The sequence below is a fragment of the Gouania willdenowi genome, chromosome 13 (genome assembly GCF_900634775.1).
Source record: "Gouania willdenowi chromosome 13, fGouWil2.1, whole genome shotgun sequence".
NCBI lineage: Eukaryota > Metazoa > Chordata > Actinopteri > Blenniiformes > Gobiesocidae > Gouania > Gouania willdenowi.
The window spans coordinates 41,299,201-41,320,224 of NC_041056.1; the positions used below are offsets into that span (position 1 = coordinate 41,299,201).

At 37.8% G+C, this 21,024-nt stretch overlaps 1 protein-coding gene across 1 annotated transcript in view; it reads left to right on the forward strand.

Moving 5' to 3' along the window:
• Positions 1-3,692: 3,692 nt before the first annotated feature.
• LOC114475075 (SPRY domain-containing SOCS box protein 4-like) overlaps positions 3,693-21,024 on the forward strand; it is a 52,345-nt gene continuing 35,013 nt past the window's right edge. The window contains exon 1 of the mRNA XM_028465783.1: positions 3,693-3,966. The gene's annotated coding sequence lies outside the window, so the exon portion shown is untranslated. The remainder of the gene's footprint in view (positions 3,967-21,024) is intronic.

Consider the following 21,024-nt stretch of genomic DNA (forward strand, 5'->3'; position numbering starts at 1 on the left):
TGTTTTATTCCAACATTTTGCGTGTTTTTGGAGTCTTTGTACATGTGCCCCTTGGGGGACACACAATACCAGACCAAGGGCCGCATGCGGCCCACGGGCCACCTGTTGCCTATGTCTGCTCTTCAGATATATTTAGATATAGAGCTCAGTGTGAAGGTATGTGAGGTATGAGGCCTCCACTCTACCTTTAACCTACATGTTACAAAGTCAAACCTCGTGTCACACAACTCCTACAAAATAAAAGCACACATTGGTGTTTGTAAAGAGGAGCATCCACAGCTGGGTTTATTTACACTGAGTGGGATTTAAACCAATTCTGCTGCTGTTTGCCCTCATGCAATACGCATTCAATATATATTCTACACAAAGTTTTATATACAGTTTATACATGCACATCAAACATATATACATACATACCACACTAGGGCTGAGCGATATGGACCAAAACTCATATCTCAATATTTTTCTCAAAACGACGATATACAATATTAATCCCCAAAAGTGAATACAGAAAATAACAGAAAAAAAATTACACAAAATTACTACAAAAACACAAATTAACAGAGAAATACACAAAAGAACAACACAAATATTTAATAGGACAACAAACACACAGAATGAGTAAAAAATGAACAATGACAGAACAAAAACACAAAGAAAACCTACAAAAACTTACCAACAAACATAGAAATACACTAAAGAACAACAAACTACACAAAAGGACACAAAAAGACAAAAAGTGGACAATGGGACAAAAAAGATGACTCAGAAAGATGTCCACAATTACCAGAAAAATACACAAACAGCTGCACAATATGAGCCACTTTAGGCTTTTTCTCCTCTAAGGGACAGCACGTGTGAGTGAGTGCTTGTTTAGACTCAGTGATTATCTAACTGTTCTTTTCACGTTGTTCTGAGAAGTAGAGAAAGTAGTGACTCCTAAAACGAGTATTTTAATACAGGAAATAAGCTACGAAATAATAAATAAATAAAAAAATAAAACAAATTAAATTAAATTAAAAAATATATATATATATAAATATATAATAATATATATATATATTATATATATGTAATTTTCCATATCATTAAAATAGAACACTTGATATATTTGAATCTCGATATCTCGCCCAATAATATACTATTTTATATCTACGACAGTTTAAATAATACCAAATTAGGAGTGGCAATATTTGAATTATCAATATACTCTATATTACAATATATACTTTTATTATGTTTACTGAGTAAGTATTAATATATTTATACCATTATATACATATTATTGCTGTCCTAGGTAAAATAGTTGCTCTTCTTTCTTATACTTCCTAATGATAAATTATTTTAAAAGCTTTTTAAACTGGTTTCTGTTGCTGCTTTGTTTTATTTCATATTTTAGACACTTCCATAATTTAACCCATATTATTGTTTTTATACTTCAACAATATCGCCTATATCCAGATATTTAACTTGTTTTTTATTTATACAATCAAACAGTATAAATCACATAATACAAGTATTTCCTATTATTCATAGAGTATAGTCAAACAGTGTCTTTGTTTCAATTTTAACATATTTCTGAGATGTACATTTTATAGACTATTTTTTATTTTTTTATTTTAATACTCTAGGAGTCTCTACTTTTGTGATTACAGTTAGATGATCACTGAGTGCAGATCTAAACAATCCACACTACAGAACTCACTCACACGTGCTGTCCCTTAGAGGAGAAAAAGCCAAAAGCTGTTTAATAAATGTGTCTGTGCGGCATTTTTTCCATCAACAAATTTAACCCAGAATTGTTTTTCTGGTCAGACTTTATTAAGTTAAAAAAAATCAAGACTCATATTGTATATCGCTATTTTCAGAAAAATATATTGAGATATGAGTTTTGGTCCATATTGTCCAGCCCTACTCATCCTTTACAGTGTTGTTCTGGCATATTACATCTGAAAATATAGTTTTCCTCTAAATTCTCTCTCTCTCTGTCTCTCTCTCTCTCTCTCTCTCTCTCTCTCTCTCTCTTTGTGACAACAAAGTACAAATACTTTGTTACTGTACTTAAGTAGTTTTTTCTGGTGTCTGCACTTTACTTAAGTTTTTTTTTTTTTAATGACTTTTACTTTTACTTCTTACTTTTTTAAAACAAATATCTGTACTTTCTACTCCTTACATCTTAAACATGAGCTCGTTATCTTTAGGACCTTTGAAGATGACGTCACAATGTTAAAAAGACAAAATTTTAGTAGTTTGACTATTTTTTCTGTTTGGTCCCTCAGTTTAATGAATAACATTTTCAAGTTTTTAAAAATGTTAAACTCAAATTGAGCATTTGAACTTTATTATTATTTTTTATTTATTTACACATTTATATCCATAATGAGTGCTAAATTCTCAGGTGTTCATAAATGGTAACAGCTTTAATTTTTTTTTATTACCAGTTTTTCAACAAACTTCTTAAAAATGTTAAACTCAAAAGCTGCTCTGGGTTTGATTGAGGACTAAATCGTAAACATAACATAACATACATAACATAACATAACATAAACATAACATAACATAACATAACATAACATAACATAACATAACATAACATAACATAACATAGCCACTAGAGCAACATGAGCTCGTCTATAAATGGTCACATTTACAGACCTTAGAGTCGCTGTTATCTTACCAATAAACAGGAAGAGATTGATCACCCTTTATAATAAGTGCTGACTAGGCACTAGGAGTGAGGCCCAAGGCCAACACAGACTTGATAATAATGTATCATGTTTTTCTGCAGTCAGTGTCTTCTCCTCGTCCTTCTCTCTCTGCTCTGTTTCAGGTGTCGTGAAGCTGATGATGTCACTTCCTGATCTGTGGTTCACAGTTCAACTAGTCTGAGACACTCTGATGTTCTATCTCTCTATCCTGTTCTGTTGGTCCTTCTGTCTACTAACCACAACCAGTCCACGCAGATGGCTGCCACCTCTGAACCTGGTTCTACGGAGATTTCTTCCTGTTAAAAAGGAAGTTGTTTCTTCCCACTGTCGCTAAATGCTTGTTCATGTGGATCTTGTTGGGTTTTTTCTTTCTTATTATACATTTTATATTTTGATAAGCTCATTGAGGTGACTTTGTTGTAATTTGCGCTATACAAATAAAGTTGAATTGAATTAAGCATTTGCACTTTTTTTTTTTTTTTTTTTTTTTGTTAAACCTTTACATATTTTGTTTACAAATTGTATTTCTTATGAGTGCTACATTCTCCAATGTAACAGATTTAAAGTGTTTCCATGTACCGGTATTCTACAAGTTCTTGGAAAGAAAATTAACAATATAGAATTTGCTGATTTAAAACCCCTGTCTTATTATTGAAGGGACATTCATTTTACCTAAATTAATTTAGTAGCATGTACTTTTCTACTTTTACTCATGTAAAGGAGCAACTTCAATACTCATTTTTGTTCAAGCATCGATACTTTTCGTTGAGTACTGAAGACTATACTTTTTTTTTTTTTTTTTAACTCTGATGAGTTCTGGGAGTTTATAAATGTGCTGTTTTTTTTTTCAGCGCAGTGAGCGTGAAACACGTGTAGGATCAAAATTGGAGGATTTGTGTGAAAGTCCTGACCGGAAGTGGAACATGCGGCTCGCGCTGGTTTGACGCAGGTCACCTTTTGCTGATCCGGAGCCCTTCAGCCAATCAGAGAGCGTGATGAACACACGGCGATAAACACACACGGAACAAAGGAAGCCGCTCAGCTCCTTTGACTTCATCAACACGGAATACCAGCCGCTGGTCCGCACCGTTCCGTCTCGCTCGGCCTTAACTCTGTTACCCGTACTGTCGGTGCCTCTCCGGGGCTTCACTTCAGCAGTTGTTCCGCTCACGGAAAAGGAAACGGGTCGTTTTTCTTCTTCTTCGTCTCCTTTTTCTTCTTCTTTCTTCGGATGCGCTGTTCGGAAAAAACGCGTGCGGTGAGTGTTTCTCTTTTTTTTCTTCATGACTCCTTGCTTTTTTTTTTTTACCTTGATGTTTTTGTTGTTGTAGCTGAAAATGTCTTGTTTAAAACTCATGAAAGTCCAAACTTTCCCACAAACACGTCCCGTTCCCTTTGCTTGTTTGTTTTACTTCCAAACTCCACTGACTTTTCTGCACATTTAGTTCACTGTCGCTGTGCGGTCCACGAAAGTTAAAAAAAATCCCTCAAAGTAAATGAATGTGGTTAAATATCTGTGCGTCGGCATTGGTCGTGTGTGTTAATGTGTGGTTTGGATCCGAGGGGACGTTTTTATATGTGTTTGTGTTGATGAATGATTGTGGGCGCGTTTGTGGGTTTAAACTAGTTCAACTGCAACGACTGGTGCTGCAGCAAAACTGCAGCACCAGTCTCTTTTACTGAGTAAAAGAGGCCCTCAAGGAAGTGAAGAAATGCACATTAATTCATGCTGTGTTTAACATTTACTTCTTAACTTTTGCTTTGAATTTTTTTTAACTTTATTTTGGCAGTTGTCAGAAGAAGAAAAAAAACCAGATATATCTAAATAATCAGTGTGTAGGTTGAAATGCTTCTACACATCGACCCCATCACAACAAATAGATCAGGGGTTCTCAACTTTGGGGTCACGACCCAGAGAAACTGAGAGGGGGTCGCCAGATGCCTTCAAGAAACATTTTTTGATGACTTTTACCCTTTTTTTTTTTGCCGCTACCCCAAACGTGTCGTATTTTAACCCATTTTCATCACCTTTTCTTGCCATATTTTTGCTCCTTTTAATTCATTTTTGCTACATAACTCACTTTTCTGACATTTCTTCATCACATTTCAATGTCGTTTCTGCACAAATGTTCAGCACTTATAAACCCTTTCAACCTAATGTCACATATTTTCAGCCATTATTGTCACTTTTAACCTCTTTTTACCATAGTGCATGCTTTTTTTTTTTTTTTTTTTGCCAATTTAACCACTTTTTTTTTTTTGCCAGTTTAAACTAATTGTCCTACATATTGACACTTTGAACCCTTTTTTACTACCCTTTCAGTCTGTTTATGGCCACTCTAATGTGCAACTTTTAACCAATTTCTGTGGTTTTTACCTACACCTTTTCCACCATTTTTGGTCACTTTGAACCTATTTTATTTGTGATTAAAACCATCCTTTTCCATCTTTAAGATGACTATATTAATAAACAACGTTCCTGGATAACAGTGGATATTATTCAGATAAATAAATAAATGTGGATATCACAGATTCGTAGAACAATAGACCGTCATTTTACTGACTTTATGGATGGACCCCAAAAATCTCTCCCCTTTATTCCCCCTTATAGATGGTCCTGTCTCCACATGACTGTTCTACAATGTTCATGCCTGTGTTCAACCACCTTCAGCTACAGTGGGGGTCCCCACTCTCTGGGATTTATTATTTATTTATTTTGGAGTTCACAGGATGAAGATGTTGAGATCCACTGCTTTAGATAATATAAAAAAAAAAATAATAAGTACGAAACTAATGTTACTATTTTTATAATACACATTCAATATACATTCTACACAACATTTTATATATATATATATATATATATGCAGTTTATACATGCACTTCAAACATATATACGTATACATATTTACATTAGGGTCATTACAACAAATAGCCCACAAACGTCGAGCTCATAAGTTCTGACATTTTAATCAATTGTTCCTTAATTATTAAATAGTCACACTGTACAGGTTTAGTTTGATCTGATGAAAAGTTTTTGAGAGATGGTCAATTTAGTGAGAGGGGTGTGTCCTTATTTTTCTTCTTCCATGTTCATCTTCCAATATGTCAGGAACTCAAGCACATAGGAAAGGTAAATGTGGCATAATAAGCTCTCTCAGAATGAATATATATATATATATATATAAGTGTGTGTTTGGGTCTGGAACATGTTTGGGTCTTCAGTAAACAGCTTAGCATATGTCTCAGCTCCGTGTACGTGTAATGTGATCAGCTTAGAGCTATGCACATAGACTATTCACATCGCTAATGATTAGTCACAGATATGTATTAGTTCTTAGCTCACATGCTCTGGAAATATGAACAAATACTTTTTTATCCAATATTTTCATTGGCCAATAACTGTATGTGGGAATGTAATAAAAAATCTGGTCTGTTTGAATTTATAGTTTAAAGGATACTCTTTTTGGGATTTGTTTGGGATCGTGAATCCTATCATTGTTAAAACAAATTGCTACACCTCTACTAGGAATGTGCAATAATTTATCGTTTATGATTTATCGTCAAAAACATTCTCACAGGTAAGAATATTTCATCCCACGATATAAACAACAAATTCCCCTGTCGGAAATTAGCGAGGACCACGGGCCATGTGTCCCTCAATTTAGCCAAGAATGTCCCAAAAAACCTTGTTCCTCGAGTCAGAATTGGCCGTTTGTTGTCAACAACTTAGTTTTCTCTGGAGTGGAACGCTATTTACGCAAGCTCCACGGTGTGCACCGACCCCGCACACACCGCCGTCTGTGTGTGTGAGGTGCTCGTCTCAGCTACCTGAAGCTACTATGCTGCGATACATCATGAACCACTACTTGGTTAAAACCAGACAATCATCTAACAAAGTGAACCGATCCAAGTTCCTCCATCAGATCCACCCAAAGTTCCACAAACACAGGGACAGAGAGGAACCTGTAGCAATGATTATGAACTGGACACTCAACTAAAGCTAACCATGCTAAGCTAACACACAGACTGGGCTAAGAGCTTACGTTAACCACTCCATATAAGGAGTAGACCAAATAAAAAAACACGTCTTACTGTCATAAAACCACAGAGAGCCATGGATTTTTCTATGGTCAGATTTAATACTTGTATGGAAGAATAAAAGCTAAACATGTCACACGTTGTGTGAAATAAATGTTAGCATAATATTAATGTCACTATGCATCCGTCCAAACTTGTGCAACGCAATAGCCCTAGTCCAGTGTTGATGTATTCAGATGTAACAGGTACCTGTTAACATTAAGTTGTGAATTTTTTTATTTATAGTTTTTATTTATCGTGAATTTTTATTGTTATTGTGATAAATACTATAAATTATTGGGATACTTCTTTTAGTCATTATCACCCATCCCTAACCCCTACTATTGTCTTGAATGTCCTTGTTTGATGCATTATTTATCATTTCTAAAATCCCTTTGTTGTGGTTCACCAATGGTTGATTAATTCCTGGTGAGTGTGGGACACTGGAGACGATAGGAATGTGATGCCACTCGTTTGATCTGCAGGGCTAAATGGTTTTTATGCTAGCAGGCTAGCACGCCATCTGCTTTGCCCCGGTGAGCATTAGCGGGCTACTGTCCAGCTCTGTGTGGGTGGACCGCAGCAGATGGTCACATGGACATCATAGTTGTTTTTTATTTAATTAACCAAAGGAAAAATCCCTTTGATATCTCTAAGTTACACCCCTAATGAAACATAGTGATCAATCATCTCAATGAAGTTCTTTAAAGCTCATCACAGAGGAGGTGTTGACCTTTTAGCGTTAGCAATCATCTGTGATTTAACCCCCCTGAGGTCATATGACATGAGGTGACCTTCTTGTGTTACACTGTGGGTGGGTGACACACACACACACACTCGCCTCTGAGGTCAACAATGGTGATCTGGATCATGTTTAATTAATCAACAGTCCCTCAGCTAAAGAACTTTAGGGACTCAAATAGCAGAGGTGAAAGTAACTGTTTACAAGTACTCAAGTAGCTGTAATTGAGTTGCTTTTATGGGTACTACTTGTATATTTCTAATCAGTCATTTTGCTTATGCACAAGTATGTTTGAGAAAAAGTAAAGTAATTAGTTACATTTTTACACCCAACCGTTACTGAGTAAATTATAATTTTGTTTTTAAAGGGGACATATCATGGTTTTAAATCCTTCCTTTTTACATATAAATCATACAGTTATGGTCTATATAAAGCGGAACTGCAATGCTTGGGTCTGAATTCCTCATTATTATAGCTCCACCCCTTTTCTACCCCTTTTCTGATGTGCTTCTGAGAGCAACTCGTTTTGGTGTGGTCTCTTTAAATGCAAATGAGACACTCCATACCCCGCCCCCTCTTCAGGTGACACTCGGTTTAACTCCACCCTGCTTGGCCATTTTTGTAGTTTGATAGAAGAGATACGGCTATGTAGCGGCGCATAAACTTTTTATTCACACGTTATTTACAAAATGTCAACAACAGAAAACTTGTCCATCCAGCCTTACATGTTCCAGCCAGAGTTGGACCCGGTGGAGCGAGATGAAAATGAAGATGATGAACCTGCAGAACCCTAACAAGTGAGCTAACACAAGCACCGAGCTAACGCTAGCGCCAAGCTAACGTCACGAAATGCATTTTAATAGTCTTTTCAAAGACAAAAACGGCAAAATGAAATGACTAATGAAAACTTTAGACTTAAATTAAATCACGTAGGCCATATCATCAAGGATCTAAAACGAGCACACAGCGCTAACATATGAAGTCTGAAGACGGTGCAACTGCTAATGCTAACAAAACAATGACAGGGACGTCTTATCACACTTTTTAGCGTTATTTACAGCTTACCGAAGTGCTCTGTTTGTCGTCTCCAAAGATAGAAGGAATTGAACCCTCAATCAGACAAAGTCTTTCTGTAAATCCTTCTTTATACTGGTGGAGGTTGATGAAGCAGTCATCATTGAAGTGCTTCACACACACAAAAATGACCTTAACCACAGATGTGGGTACATTTCTGTAAAAAATAAAACTCAACCAGGCACTTTGAAAAGGTTCTGACGCTGGGAGACGGTGTAATGAAGTGTGTGGGTTACTACATCCAACAACCCAACATTTTGACTTATCCTCTCGTAACTTCGGCATCCTGGAGCTTGGACTTCAAAATAAAAGCGAGAAATAAAAATGGCGGATTGCTCGAAGTGTTGGACCTGGAGTTGATGTCCTAATTTGGCAATTCCGATGCAAATACTGTGATGTAATAGTTCAAAAAATGTAATAGAGAATAGAAAAATCGAAACGGATTTAAAAATATGAGCAAAACAGAATATAAAGATATCTACGGAGCATCTGAAGAGACTAATTTGATTTTTCTGTACTTCTAAGCACTCTAAATATACAAAAAAATGCATTTAAGGGCTAAAAAAGTGGATTTAGCATGATATGTCCCCTTTAAATGACCAACAAACATTGTTTGTGAAACTCAAAAAAATGAAATGACCAGACAACAATTAAATGCATCACATCATAGCCGACCAATCAGATTAAACATAATGCATCACATCATAGCCGACCAATCAGATTAAGCATAATGCATTACATCATAGTTGACCAATCAGATTAAACGTAATGCATCACAACATAGCTGACAATCAGATTGAACGTAATGCATCACAACATAGCTGACCAATCAGATTGAACGTAATGTATCACATCATAGCGACCAATCAGATTAAGCATAATGCATTACATCATAGCCGACCAATCAGATTAAACGTAATGCATCACAACATAGCTGACAATCAGATTAAACGTAATGTATCACATCATAACCGACCAATCAGATTAAGCATGTAGGAAACAAACCACATCAAGCGTAAAGCCTCCCCCTTTGCTAGCAAGAATTAACCAAGGAGCCTGTTTTTGTGTTATCACGAACTGTGTAAACACAACTGCCCCGTAACTCTGAGATGCAGGACTAACCCCACTATGTGGTCTGTGAACTCAATACCGGAGCCGCTAAGACTGAACCAGCTATTTGAAGTACGTAGTATGAACCCTTCTTTTACGACTCCCCTTCCGGCCAAACAAAAGGACCAGAGAATCCAAGGACAGTTTTCCCCTATATTACCTCACACAGACCAGAATAGTGTCTGCTTGAAACGGGTTCACTGTAATGCTTATGGTCCTTTTTCTGCTGCTGGTATATACTCCTCATATGCCAAGATCAGTGGCCTTGGATTTACACACACGCACACGCACTCTTCAGTCATGGAGTCATCCACTCAGACTTGGTGCTGCCTCAGCAGAGCCTGGTTGTGGCGCTGGGGCGGCTGCACGTGTGTCTACCACTGAGTCAGCAGAATGGTAATGGAGTGAAATCCCATTAGGGGCGACTCAGCAGTGTTGTTGGCGTGACATCGGGTGGTTTTAATAGGCCAGGAGAGCAACCGTGTGCTGTAAAACACAAGCTAATCACACTAAACTCAGCTGCACTTTAACACGCCATCACTCAACTTTAGTTGCTCCTCACAGCAATTTAAGTGATTTCTAACAAACTAGGTTGAGTAGTTGCAGAGGGATTGTTCTTCCATAGACTGCAGTTTTACTCTTTGAGGGTTTTGTCTTTTTTTGTTGCTAAAACCTTAAACAGAACTTTTTCTGTCCTTACATTTAAATATCTGTACAGTAATTTCACCCAGTGCACGACAGCATGAAAACCTCAGCAACTCACTGCTTTCTACAGATGTTTAGTCTTAAACTAATGTATTTGATGATGATCAAGATAGAAAAAATTGTGATATTAGTGAATTCTATGTAAAATCACAATCACGGTTTTCTTCACTCAGAATATTCAGACTATTGTCGTTATTTACCAGTTAAACAAACCAATTAACCTACTTTTATCAAACTGGTTCCATGTACAATTAACATCAAACAAAAGGGCTGACATGTTATTTTAGTCAGTCTTTTTTTTTTTATTTAACTAAAGTGGTGTAGCATTAGCATTAGCAACACCTCCTACATACCAAGGCAGCAGATCAGTTTAATGATTCGTTTGCTTTTGAGTTAGCACACTCATGTTAATAAAATCCTACTTTAAGCAGTGTTTGAACGCCTCATTTCACAAAGTTTAAACAATCACATCTTTTACAAGATAAAACGTTGCTGCTTTGCTTACTTTAGGCCTGGACCAATATTCATATTAGGGATGCACCAAAATGAAAATTTGTGGCTGAAGCCGAATAAATAAATAAATATCGAATGTTGTTAAGTTTTTCACCATTTTTTTTAATAGTGCATAAATAGCCTAGAATAAATGTTTAGACACGTTTTTTTTAAAGAAAGCAAATGTTTATTGAATATTCAGACGTTTTTTTAAATATTCCAGTAGCCTTTGCTTTTCATAAAAAGCAGAACAAAGTTTTTCATTTATATTAGGCCTTCAAAAAAACAAAATATGCATTAAAAAAACAAAACTAAAGTGCATTAAAGGGGAGGTATGATGACAAAAATCACTTTCTAATGGTTTAGCTACAGTGATAAACATCATTTAGAGGAACAAACTGTAAAAAGTTCTGTTTTATGTTTCCTCCCTTCCTTGTTATTACACATTTTGTAAAAACAAAGTTAGCTCCATACGGGTGAGTTGGTGTTTGCCCACGTTGGTAGGTGACATCACCTAACACGCCTCCTAGAACGTGAGCTCCTCCCTCTCCAACTATCTATCAGCTAAAACAGCACTGTGGTTTAATATAGAATATATATTATACTTTATTGACATATATGTAAATACAAATTGCACTACGAGACACCCAAACTGCACTGCTTTTTCTGCTGCCGATCGTGTTGGGAGTCACTGCTTAGAGCCACACCCATTGTTCACACACATCAGCTGTTAGCACTCCGTGCTAATGCTACACCAGCCTATGCAGCGAGACCCGACATTGCTTGTAAACTGAGGAGGAAACGATGGGGATGTTTAACAACGGACTAGGTTGTGGAATCCAACTTTTACTTGGTGACGTAGAGCGGTGAGGAGAGAGTCTGGCTGTGTTTGTGTGCTAAAAGGAGGAGCTGCTGCTGCTGCTGGTTCTGACGCAACGCGCGCACACTTTTCCGACTTAAAATCACTGCACATTGTTTGATTGCGTCACACGCTATTAGGCATTCCTTTTAACTAACTAAACCAATTCCCGAATGTGGCTTTTTTTTTTTTTTGCAATATTTGGCCACTGAATATTCGGTGCATCCCTAATTCCTCAAAATGGCGATAGGTAACTTAAACTCGATTTATTTTATTTTTTTTTATTATAGTTTTACAAGAAACACAACAACAGCACAATATCAACATTTTGTGCCACTTTTGACTTTTTCCTTCATTAACACTGAAATGTGTGGTTAAATTCTGTGGTGTTGCTAAACCACGTTCAGGACGCTGTCCCTTTAAGAAGTGTATAAACAGTTCCGTGAGCTGCAGCGTTGCTTTCTGCGGTGTGACAGTTAATTACAGAAGAGAAATACATGCAGTGTTTCCTCAAACGTCTCTCAGTGCTTCAACACAGCCGCTAGCACACAGGAAGTAGCACAGCTAACCATGCACAGGAGAGAGGGATGTTAGCAGAGCGTCGGGCTGCACGATTTTGACTAAAATCTAATTGAAATTTTGCGGACCAATATTGCGATTTTAATATTTGATATATTTAAATACATAAACTGCTAAAATGATGAGTGAAGGAAGTCTTGTTACTTGTAGACTGTCAAACAACATATTCTTAATGCTCAAATTGCCCCACATTAGAACAAAACACATGAATCTACTTTAAAAAATATTTGGTTTTATGTGGACAGTGCCCTCTTCTGGAGGAATTAGAGCATCTGTCTAAACATTTTAGATCTGCTTTATGGAAACTCAGACCTTTTATGTGTACCAGCTGAAGGTTCCACCATTCTGATTGGTCAACATCTCTCACAAGCCAGAGATTGCAGTAGTCAAAACCTCGACTGTGATTCGATATTAATAAACCTTGCAGCCCGAGCGGAGCCTTCTTTCTGCGCTGATTAAGCGTTTATTAATTCTTCGGTGTGATAGATGTACTTTAGTCATTCAAGGCCAGCGATTCATGCAACAGCTGTTGAGCAGTCAAGCATGCTCAAAAAATGGAATTAACTAAAAGTGGAATTAAGTGTTTACAAGGTTTAAAGAGGATTTCACTTTAATTATGAATTGAAGAGGAATTAAAGCTCCCATGGCCAGTGAATGTAGAAGTCTCACGAGAAGGAGTGCTGTTGTACTGAAATCAGTCTGGATCCTGTAAAAAGTGACCATAAAAAGCTGTAAATGCACTGATATGTAGACGTGGAGCAGTAAGGAGGAGACTTCATGTGGAGATGGAAACTCATCAGAGTACACGGAAATCTCCCTAAACCAATCAGTAGTATATCATTCCTCCTACCTGCCCTTTCTGATTGGCCGAGTCATTTAAAGGTCACCCTCATCAGCCAATAGGGTGCGGCCTTTACGTGGATATTTCTTGGAAAATTGCAAAATTCTTCGAATGCGGCCAATGCAGCGATGCACTGTATAGTCCAGAAATGCGTCATATTGTTCCAAAACATTGATGTTGGGTATTCCCATCTCATGTTTGGGCTGATTTTAATTTAAAGGCGGGTCTTTTTCTGTTTCAGAACATGAATTTGTTTTTTACGTACATTTATTGTAGTCACAGAAAATCTGAGGCGTGAGTCAGCAGAGTTTGGAGTTTAACGATTTTTCCATTATATTCAGCTTTCACCATGTTCCCAGTTGTGTAAATGGTGCTTCCAGTAATTTTTTTGTCCCTGGGGCTAAACTGGGCATGTATAAAACTGTCCCTGTCACTCTCTGCTGCTGCTGATGATGATGCTGAGGATCATCATCATCATCTCCCACAGCCCATTCCAATCTTTAGGATGAAGACGGGGGTGTTTGTCTCAGCAGAGGGAGAAGTTTCACCTCTGTTGTGTTGTTAAAGCTCCACCCACGTGTTTCTATACTGGTACACACTGCAGCATTAAATTCACTTCTGTCCTCTGTGGATAAACATATCCACTCAGTAATAACACACTGCTGCTTCTAGTGTCTGTTACTGACTCAGAAGGTCAGTTTTTTGAGTGTGTGTGTGTGTGTTGTGTATGTATGGCTGCATGCTTTTGTTCACGTTCTCTCAGTGTGACTTGGTTTCCTATGCTGAGCCAATGGCACAGAAACCAAGTCTGCACACAATGGGTTTCTATGAATCCACTCACCTCAAGTGAACCATAAAGCACTGGTGCATTAATGTTTGCACACATTCAGTTCCACATGGCAGCGTTACAGCCTCATGGTATGTTCATGTCCCTCTGGAGTGTATGTGAAGAGTAAAGGAGGCTTTTAGGTTTTATTTTTTTTTTAGGGCTTTTATTAGCGATGCACCGAAAATTTGGGCCATATTCGGACAAAAATTTCCAGAGGTAGAATTTGAATTTGAGGCCCGTCTAGCGACTTTAAGTGACACTGTGTCGTGACATTCAATTGGCAATGAGAACCAGAGGAGAAGTTGTTGCTGTGCCTTGTTGGCGTTAATTTTAGTTTAAATAAAAACACTGAATGGAAAACTAAAGCCCAGTCGTGTGACAATTGTTAGTTTGTGGATCAGTGGAGCTCTGCTAGCCTTAGCTAGCACCTCAATGCTAACATGTAGCAGCTAACACCTCAATGCTAACATGTAGCAGCTAGCAGAGACAATGGTCCTAGTAGAGCAGACAGTGTCTCCAATCCACACTGACACTCAGACAGGGTTCAGAACCAAAATGAATAAATCCATGAGTGACAAATGAACAAAGTCAGTGATAAATGATTGTAGTGGACAGTCGACCACTCTGTGGTAGAGGATGTGGGCGGGGCTAGAAGGGCTGCTACAGATTATTACCCAATTTATCAACTGCTTTATAGAAAAACTATTTCAGACTAAATTCATCATCTTCATCAGTTGTTCTGTTTATTTCATGATATCCACAGATATTCTAACTATTTTACACTGTTCTGTTTATACTTCTCTGGAATGTTCTGGACTAAGTGATGTTTTTATTTTATTTGCTTTGTGAACAATGCAATCATAATTTTTTTTATTCATATTACACATTGTTAGCACTCAGTGATGGAATAATAAAACACTTTTTGTTGTTTAAGCTCCATTTAAATTGGAAAATGTTGCTTCTCGTGTCAAATAGTTATTGATATTAATGTAAATTAATCAAGATTATTTACAAAGTATCTAATTACATACATTTTTTTTAATCGAGTCCCACTACTACATATATCACATTTTCTCAGAATTGATAAATCTGTGTTTTTGGCCACACGTTAACTGGCAATAATTCGTGCAACTGTGTGTTACTGTCCCAAAACATGCATGTTGGATGTCGTATAGGGATGTAACGATTAATCGTAAGGCAGTTAAAAATCGATTCATAGGTATAACGATTCACATCGATGCTGTGAAAATTGAATCGCAGTACTTTTTTTAACCAGCAGAGGGCGCTACCCAGAAGTGTTGGCGGCAAGCGAAATCTGCTAATACTTTCTTTCTGGCCGCCTTCTACTCTTAAACATATTCATAAATGATTCATTACCCCTTTAGCACCGAAAGAATATCTGTAATATTACGTGAATATCTGTAAAAGTCACGTTTTTCTATTAGCTCTGTCTGCTAGCATAGCATCTCTTCTTCACTGCAAAATATCTGCATGCCAACCGACCACTGGGTTACCAGCGCCCTCTGCTGGTTCAAACAAATATCTGACCTAAATACAGTAAAATGACTTTTTTTTTTTTTTTTTGTTTTTTTAGTCCAATTGTTAAGGCACAAAATACATTTTCACTTGCACTTTTAAAAAGAAAAATAACTATTATGCAGTTTTGTATTGTTTACTATAGAACCAGAATATAAATAATAAGCTTCTTCTTCATTTGTATTATTCCTTTATTTATTTCATTCAAGATTTATTTTTAGTTAAATTGCATTGTTTGAATAGTTTATCAAGGGATTCTTTTGACAATGAAAAATACTATAGTATTTTCCCCAAAAAAATAAAGGAATATTTTTCAGTCATTTATATACAGTCCCATTTTGTAAAATAAATCGCGAGAGAATCGTATCATGAACCCAGTATCGTGAATCGAATCGTATCGGGAGTTGAGTGAATCGTTACATCCCTAATGTCGTATAGCAACTTTTGCTTAAATTTGTAATTTTGTTTAAAGAAATACATAGTATTTTGCCATTTTTATTTCAGGAAGTGAATTATGTAATTTGCGACTGTTTTTTTTGTGATCAGGGAAAATGGATTGTCCTACATTGTGTGACGGCCCCAGCCTGGCAGAGAGAAGGCAGCATATGAATGCTTGTTACTGTTTATTCTTTCCCAGAGGTTAAATATATTTAATTATCTGCTGTAACGTAATGCACTGACTTTTACGCTGAGCGCTCCAAGGGTCGGGACGTTGTTGGGCTACAGTGCATTCACATGAATAATTGAGGCTGATATACACCACGTGGATCTCGTTGCTGTTCTGTGCCTTCTGCTCGATGTCAGGATCCCTGTTTCCACACGCTCATTGGCTTCTTTGTTTCCTTTTAGCACGTCACCTGCACGGTTCTCACTGGTTTTAATTTAGTTTTATAATAAAAACCCAGTCCTGTCCTTCACTAAATCAGCAGCTCAATAATTGACTGAGTAAATTCACACTGCGTTCAACTCAAGCCCATGACTTACTTTCCTGGGGTGAGACAGGCAGTGATGAGCTCATTTAGCTGTTCAAATTACAAGGAACTTTTCATCTGTTAACAACATGCCTCCTAGCCTCGCTGTGCACATCAACGCAAGCTCTCGTCTCATGGCAAACTGGGAGTGTTCTATCATTGCTCAGCCCGCCCCCAAATACAAATCACCTCAAATATGTAATTCAAGAAGTTGGACAAATGTGAAGCCCACAATACTACAAAAAATAAAAACACACAATACCACAGCAAATCGTGCAAAATGACTACGAAAATACATAAAATAACAAACACACAAAGATTAAAAAAATACACAAAATGAATCATTAAAGACACTAAAATAACAACGGACACTCAAAACAATTACTGTAACAGAAAAAAATTACTCCAAAGAAAAGCAAAATCCCATCAAAATACATTAAACAGCAGAAGATTCCACAAAACAGAAAATAACTCTAAAAATGCTCACATTGATGATACAAATTCTGAAAATGACAAAAAAATACACAAAATAAACTGTTCTTTCCTGTGTTGATGCTCAGATGCTGACATGAATATTGGTAATGTGGCATTCTGATTTCTGATAAAGCACATTTTTGTTGCCCTGCCGTGAAAGAAGTTGCCCATCTCTGCTAAAAGTTTAGTTGAATGAAAGTCCTCATATTGCATCACATTTTCTTTTATTTATTAATTTTGTTCAGTTTACCCATCTCCGTATAAGTTTACACATTTTTGATCAGGGAAAGACGAAACGGAAACAAAGTCGTTACAGGCTCGTAAAAGTCCTGAAATAATACCTGCTTAACACGGTTAATGAATAAGGTAACAATTCAAATTCTAATTAATTACATTTTTAAACACAGCGGGAATGAGTAAACGAGCACGAAATCACAAGTGATTTTTGTATCACATTTGACTTCCAGTCGTTTGCTACGTGTGCTAAAGCTAACATTAAAGGTCACATCTCATGCTATTTTTCACCCACCTCCATTAGTTCAAAGAACCCCAAAAACATAGTATTTGAGGTTTATTTTCACAAACTCTCCTGTTTTCCAGAGTTTTAGCCTCTGAAAGTCACTTTCTGATCAACTCTACACAAACAGGCTGATTTGCGACCTGCTTATGCATATTCATGACTGGGTGTGTCTATAGACGGCACACTGACTTCCTCCTCCTCTGGCACGGTGACGTGGGGCCAGAGGACGGCCCGCCCTCCTCCCACCCACTCCATAGCCGAGCTCATGCTGCTTTATAAACACAAGACAGAGCGTGGGGGCGGGGCGTTCGCCTGTACATACAGTACATAGACTGTAGAAAATACATACATAGCACTGTGCGAAGGACGCTGAAATGCTCACTTTCGTGGGCGTGTCTGTTTACATGTCAATCACGGCAGAGAGCTTCCTGGAGGCGTGGCTTCTCCAGCTCAGTGTTGTGTCAAATTCGTCATCAAATTGGAGCGAGGTGTTTGGGCTCACCCTGTAATGCTACGTTCACACCAAACGCGGTTTCTGCGGCACAAGCGAACAGATTACATGCAAAGTCAATGGTTTAGACGCGCTGGGAGGCGAATTATTCGCCGGTGGGGCGGCGCGAACTGTTTCGCGCGTTGAACGCGAATGCTGCGGCAAGCGCGCTCCCGATTTTCGCGTTATTCGCCGTTCGCTTGAGTTGAAAATATTGAACTCCAGCGGCAGTTTCGGCGCGCAGGCGCGAACGCCAATCAGAGTCCTTGTTGGCAATGACGTCAGGCAGGCAACACGGAAACCAGTATTTTCACCCGTTCAACCATTGAGGAGAAGCTAATCGTAGCGGTGTGTGACCACCGGGAGCTGTATGACACGGCCTGTTATTTTAACGGGGACCAGGAAGGATTTGGTGTGGAGGAGAATCAGCGAGGAGGTGGAGCAGCAGGTAAATGTTCTCTCTGTAGTTTTCATCTTTGAAAGTCGGCAGTGAGTGAGGATAGCATTAGCTAATGATAGCATTAGCCGCTAACACCAGCTATTTTCACTTATGGGTTATGAGAGGAAAAAAAAGTCAGGAGAACCGTAGTGGGTCATCTGCAGGAACATCCAAACGGTGGAAATACCCTGTGGTCATGTCCTTCATCGACCCCTTTGTTTCACCGCGAGAGACAAGCAGCAACATGGGGTAGAGGGTTGAGGAAGACAGGACCACAGAGTATGGTCAACCATCAGAGACTGGAGGTTTGTTTATCAGTGCAGACATGTAGAAATATATACCAGCTTAATATTCAGGCCTTTATGTATCACAGGGCTTCTTCTAGTGGGGGATCTAAATCTAGTATAGTAATTTAAAATCTATAGTAATGTGTTTCATATATTGTGTTTGCTGTCTCAGGGAGCAGGAGAAGATGATGATGATGGTGATGGTGCTACAGCAGCATCTCCTGCAGAAACAAGTGCAGCCAAACCATCTGATATGAACATGACAGAAGTTGTTTTGCATTCTGTTATAAATAAAATGTATCTATAAATGTTTGTTACATCAGTGATGACAATGTTGATCATTACCTCATTTAATGTTTAATTAAAATATATCTATGATCTTATTTAAGTAACAGTGACTTGATAAGCTATTTTATATATATATATATATATAATGTTTGTTTATTTTTAAGGAAAAAGAACAAAGAAGAGGCCCAGCCAAGGCTCTCCAAGAGAGGTGGAGCAGCTTATCCTACAGACCTTCAGGAGACCACCTCCTCACCACCAGCTCTGACTGAGGATGAGATGTTTTTCAGAGACCTGCTTCCTATCCTGCAAAAAGTGCCACCAGAATTTAGGGAACGTTAAATTTCAAAGTTTTAAACTTCTTGATTATCATCCGGTAACACTAAATTTGGAAAATTTTAATTAGGTTTTGGATTGGGCTGGATGGGCGGCACTCTTTGCATGGCAGGAACCACATTGTGAATAGTTGTTTATACTAGTTTGTTTATTATGTAAGTATTATAATATTGAAGTAAATAGTTTGTTTAAAATTGAGGTATTATATTGTTAATGTACATGGTGTTCTTTCAGAATTGTTGATTAAAAACACATTTTAAAGTGTACTTTTGCTTTCTTTTTAATTTCTATCAATGCATCTTAACAGCAATGTGTACACCACATCAAGGTTATATATGTTGTTCATACAAGAATATATAGTTTCCTCATATTGATTCTCTGTGAGACCTTTAATGCCTTAAATTAATTTCAGAGGTGAGGTTTCTTGGATTATTTCTTTCTGGTTAAAAATGAAGCTGACAGACGTTTCTCTTCTCATTCTTCCATATTTATTATACACATGTTAATACAATAGGAAGTTTGCTCTATAGAAGTATGTGGTTGGCTCTTAAAATAGTCATTTTGGGTGTGCTGGTGGAATATGTCTAGCCATGGAACAGCTCCTGCAGAGAAGTACGATGTGAAGACCTCTCGTCCATAGCTGTTAGCTGTGGTCCTGAAGGAGTCACCTGTGGCCAGATACCTGCACAGTGAACAATATAGAAAAGCTCAGATCATTGATAATCAGATATATATAATGTGGGTGTGTACGTGTGCATAAAAGGTGGAGAGATTAGAGAGAACAGGCCTTATCTGCCAGATGACAATAATTAACAGTAGTAAATAAAAATTATTTATTAATAAGAGTTAAAAACAATAAATATTAATGAAACAAGCCTCATCTTCCAGAATAGGTCTCCAGAGGACAAAAATAACAATAGTAAATAATTTATTATAATTAACTTTTATTTTAGTTGTAATATATTATGATTAAAAAACAAAATAAAGCAGGGATTAATATAGTATCTATCTTTATTGTGTATTTGAGAGATGTGTCTGATGAATCATGGCATCTTCGGTTGCTTATGAAACTTACCGGAGACAGACACACAGTCGTTCGGCTGCAGAGATGGAGCTCCGGTAGTTGGTATCCTGCAGGGACATCCGTGGGCCAATCCGACCCAACAGGTCGTCGAATCGGGCGCTGGTCATCCACAGGTACCGCTGGAAACAGTCATCATCCAGGTGTAGCTTCTGGAGCGGTCAGTAAAGCTCACCGAGTTGGATGTGGCGCTGGTTAACCTGGTGAAGCCAGGAAAGCCGACGTTCCTTCCGAGGTTAGGAGCAGTGAATTAACGGAGGTCCTCCATAGTTGATGGTGGAAACAAACAGAGCCTGGTTGTCGCCGTTTGGGAGTCTGGTGGGCGGAGCTTCGCTTCAGACGCGAATGAAGCGAATAGGGAAACATTTTTTGATCCCGCGAATCCTGCGGAAGGTTTCGCGCGACAGACGCGGACGGTCCCGCAGAAACCGCGTTTGGTGTGAACGTAGCATAAGAAAGGAGTAAATCACCCTCTAACAATGATTGATGGAATCAATGAAAAAAAAAACACTTTGGGCATGTGTATGAAGCCCTAATGGACCTTTATGATGTTTAAAGCACAGAAAAGTTAATTTAGCTTAACATG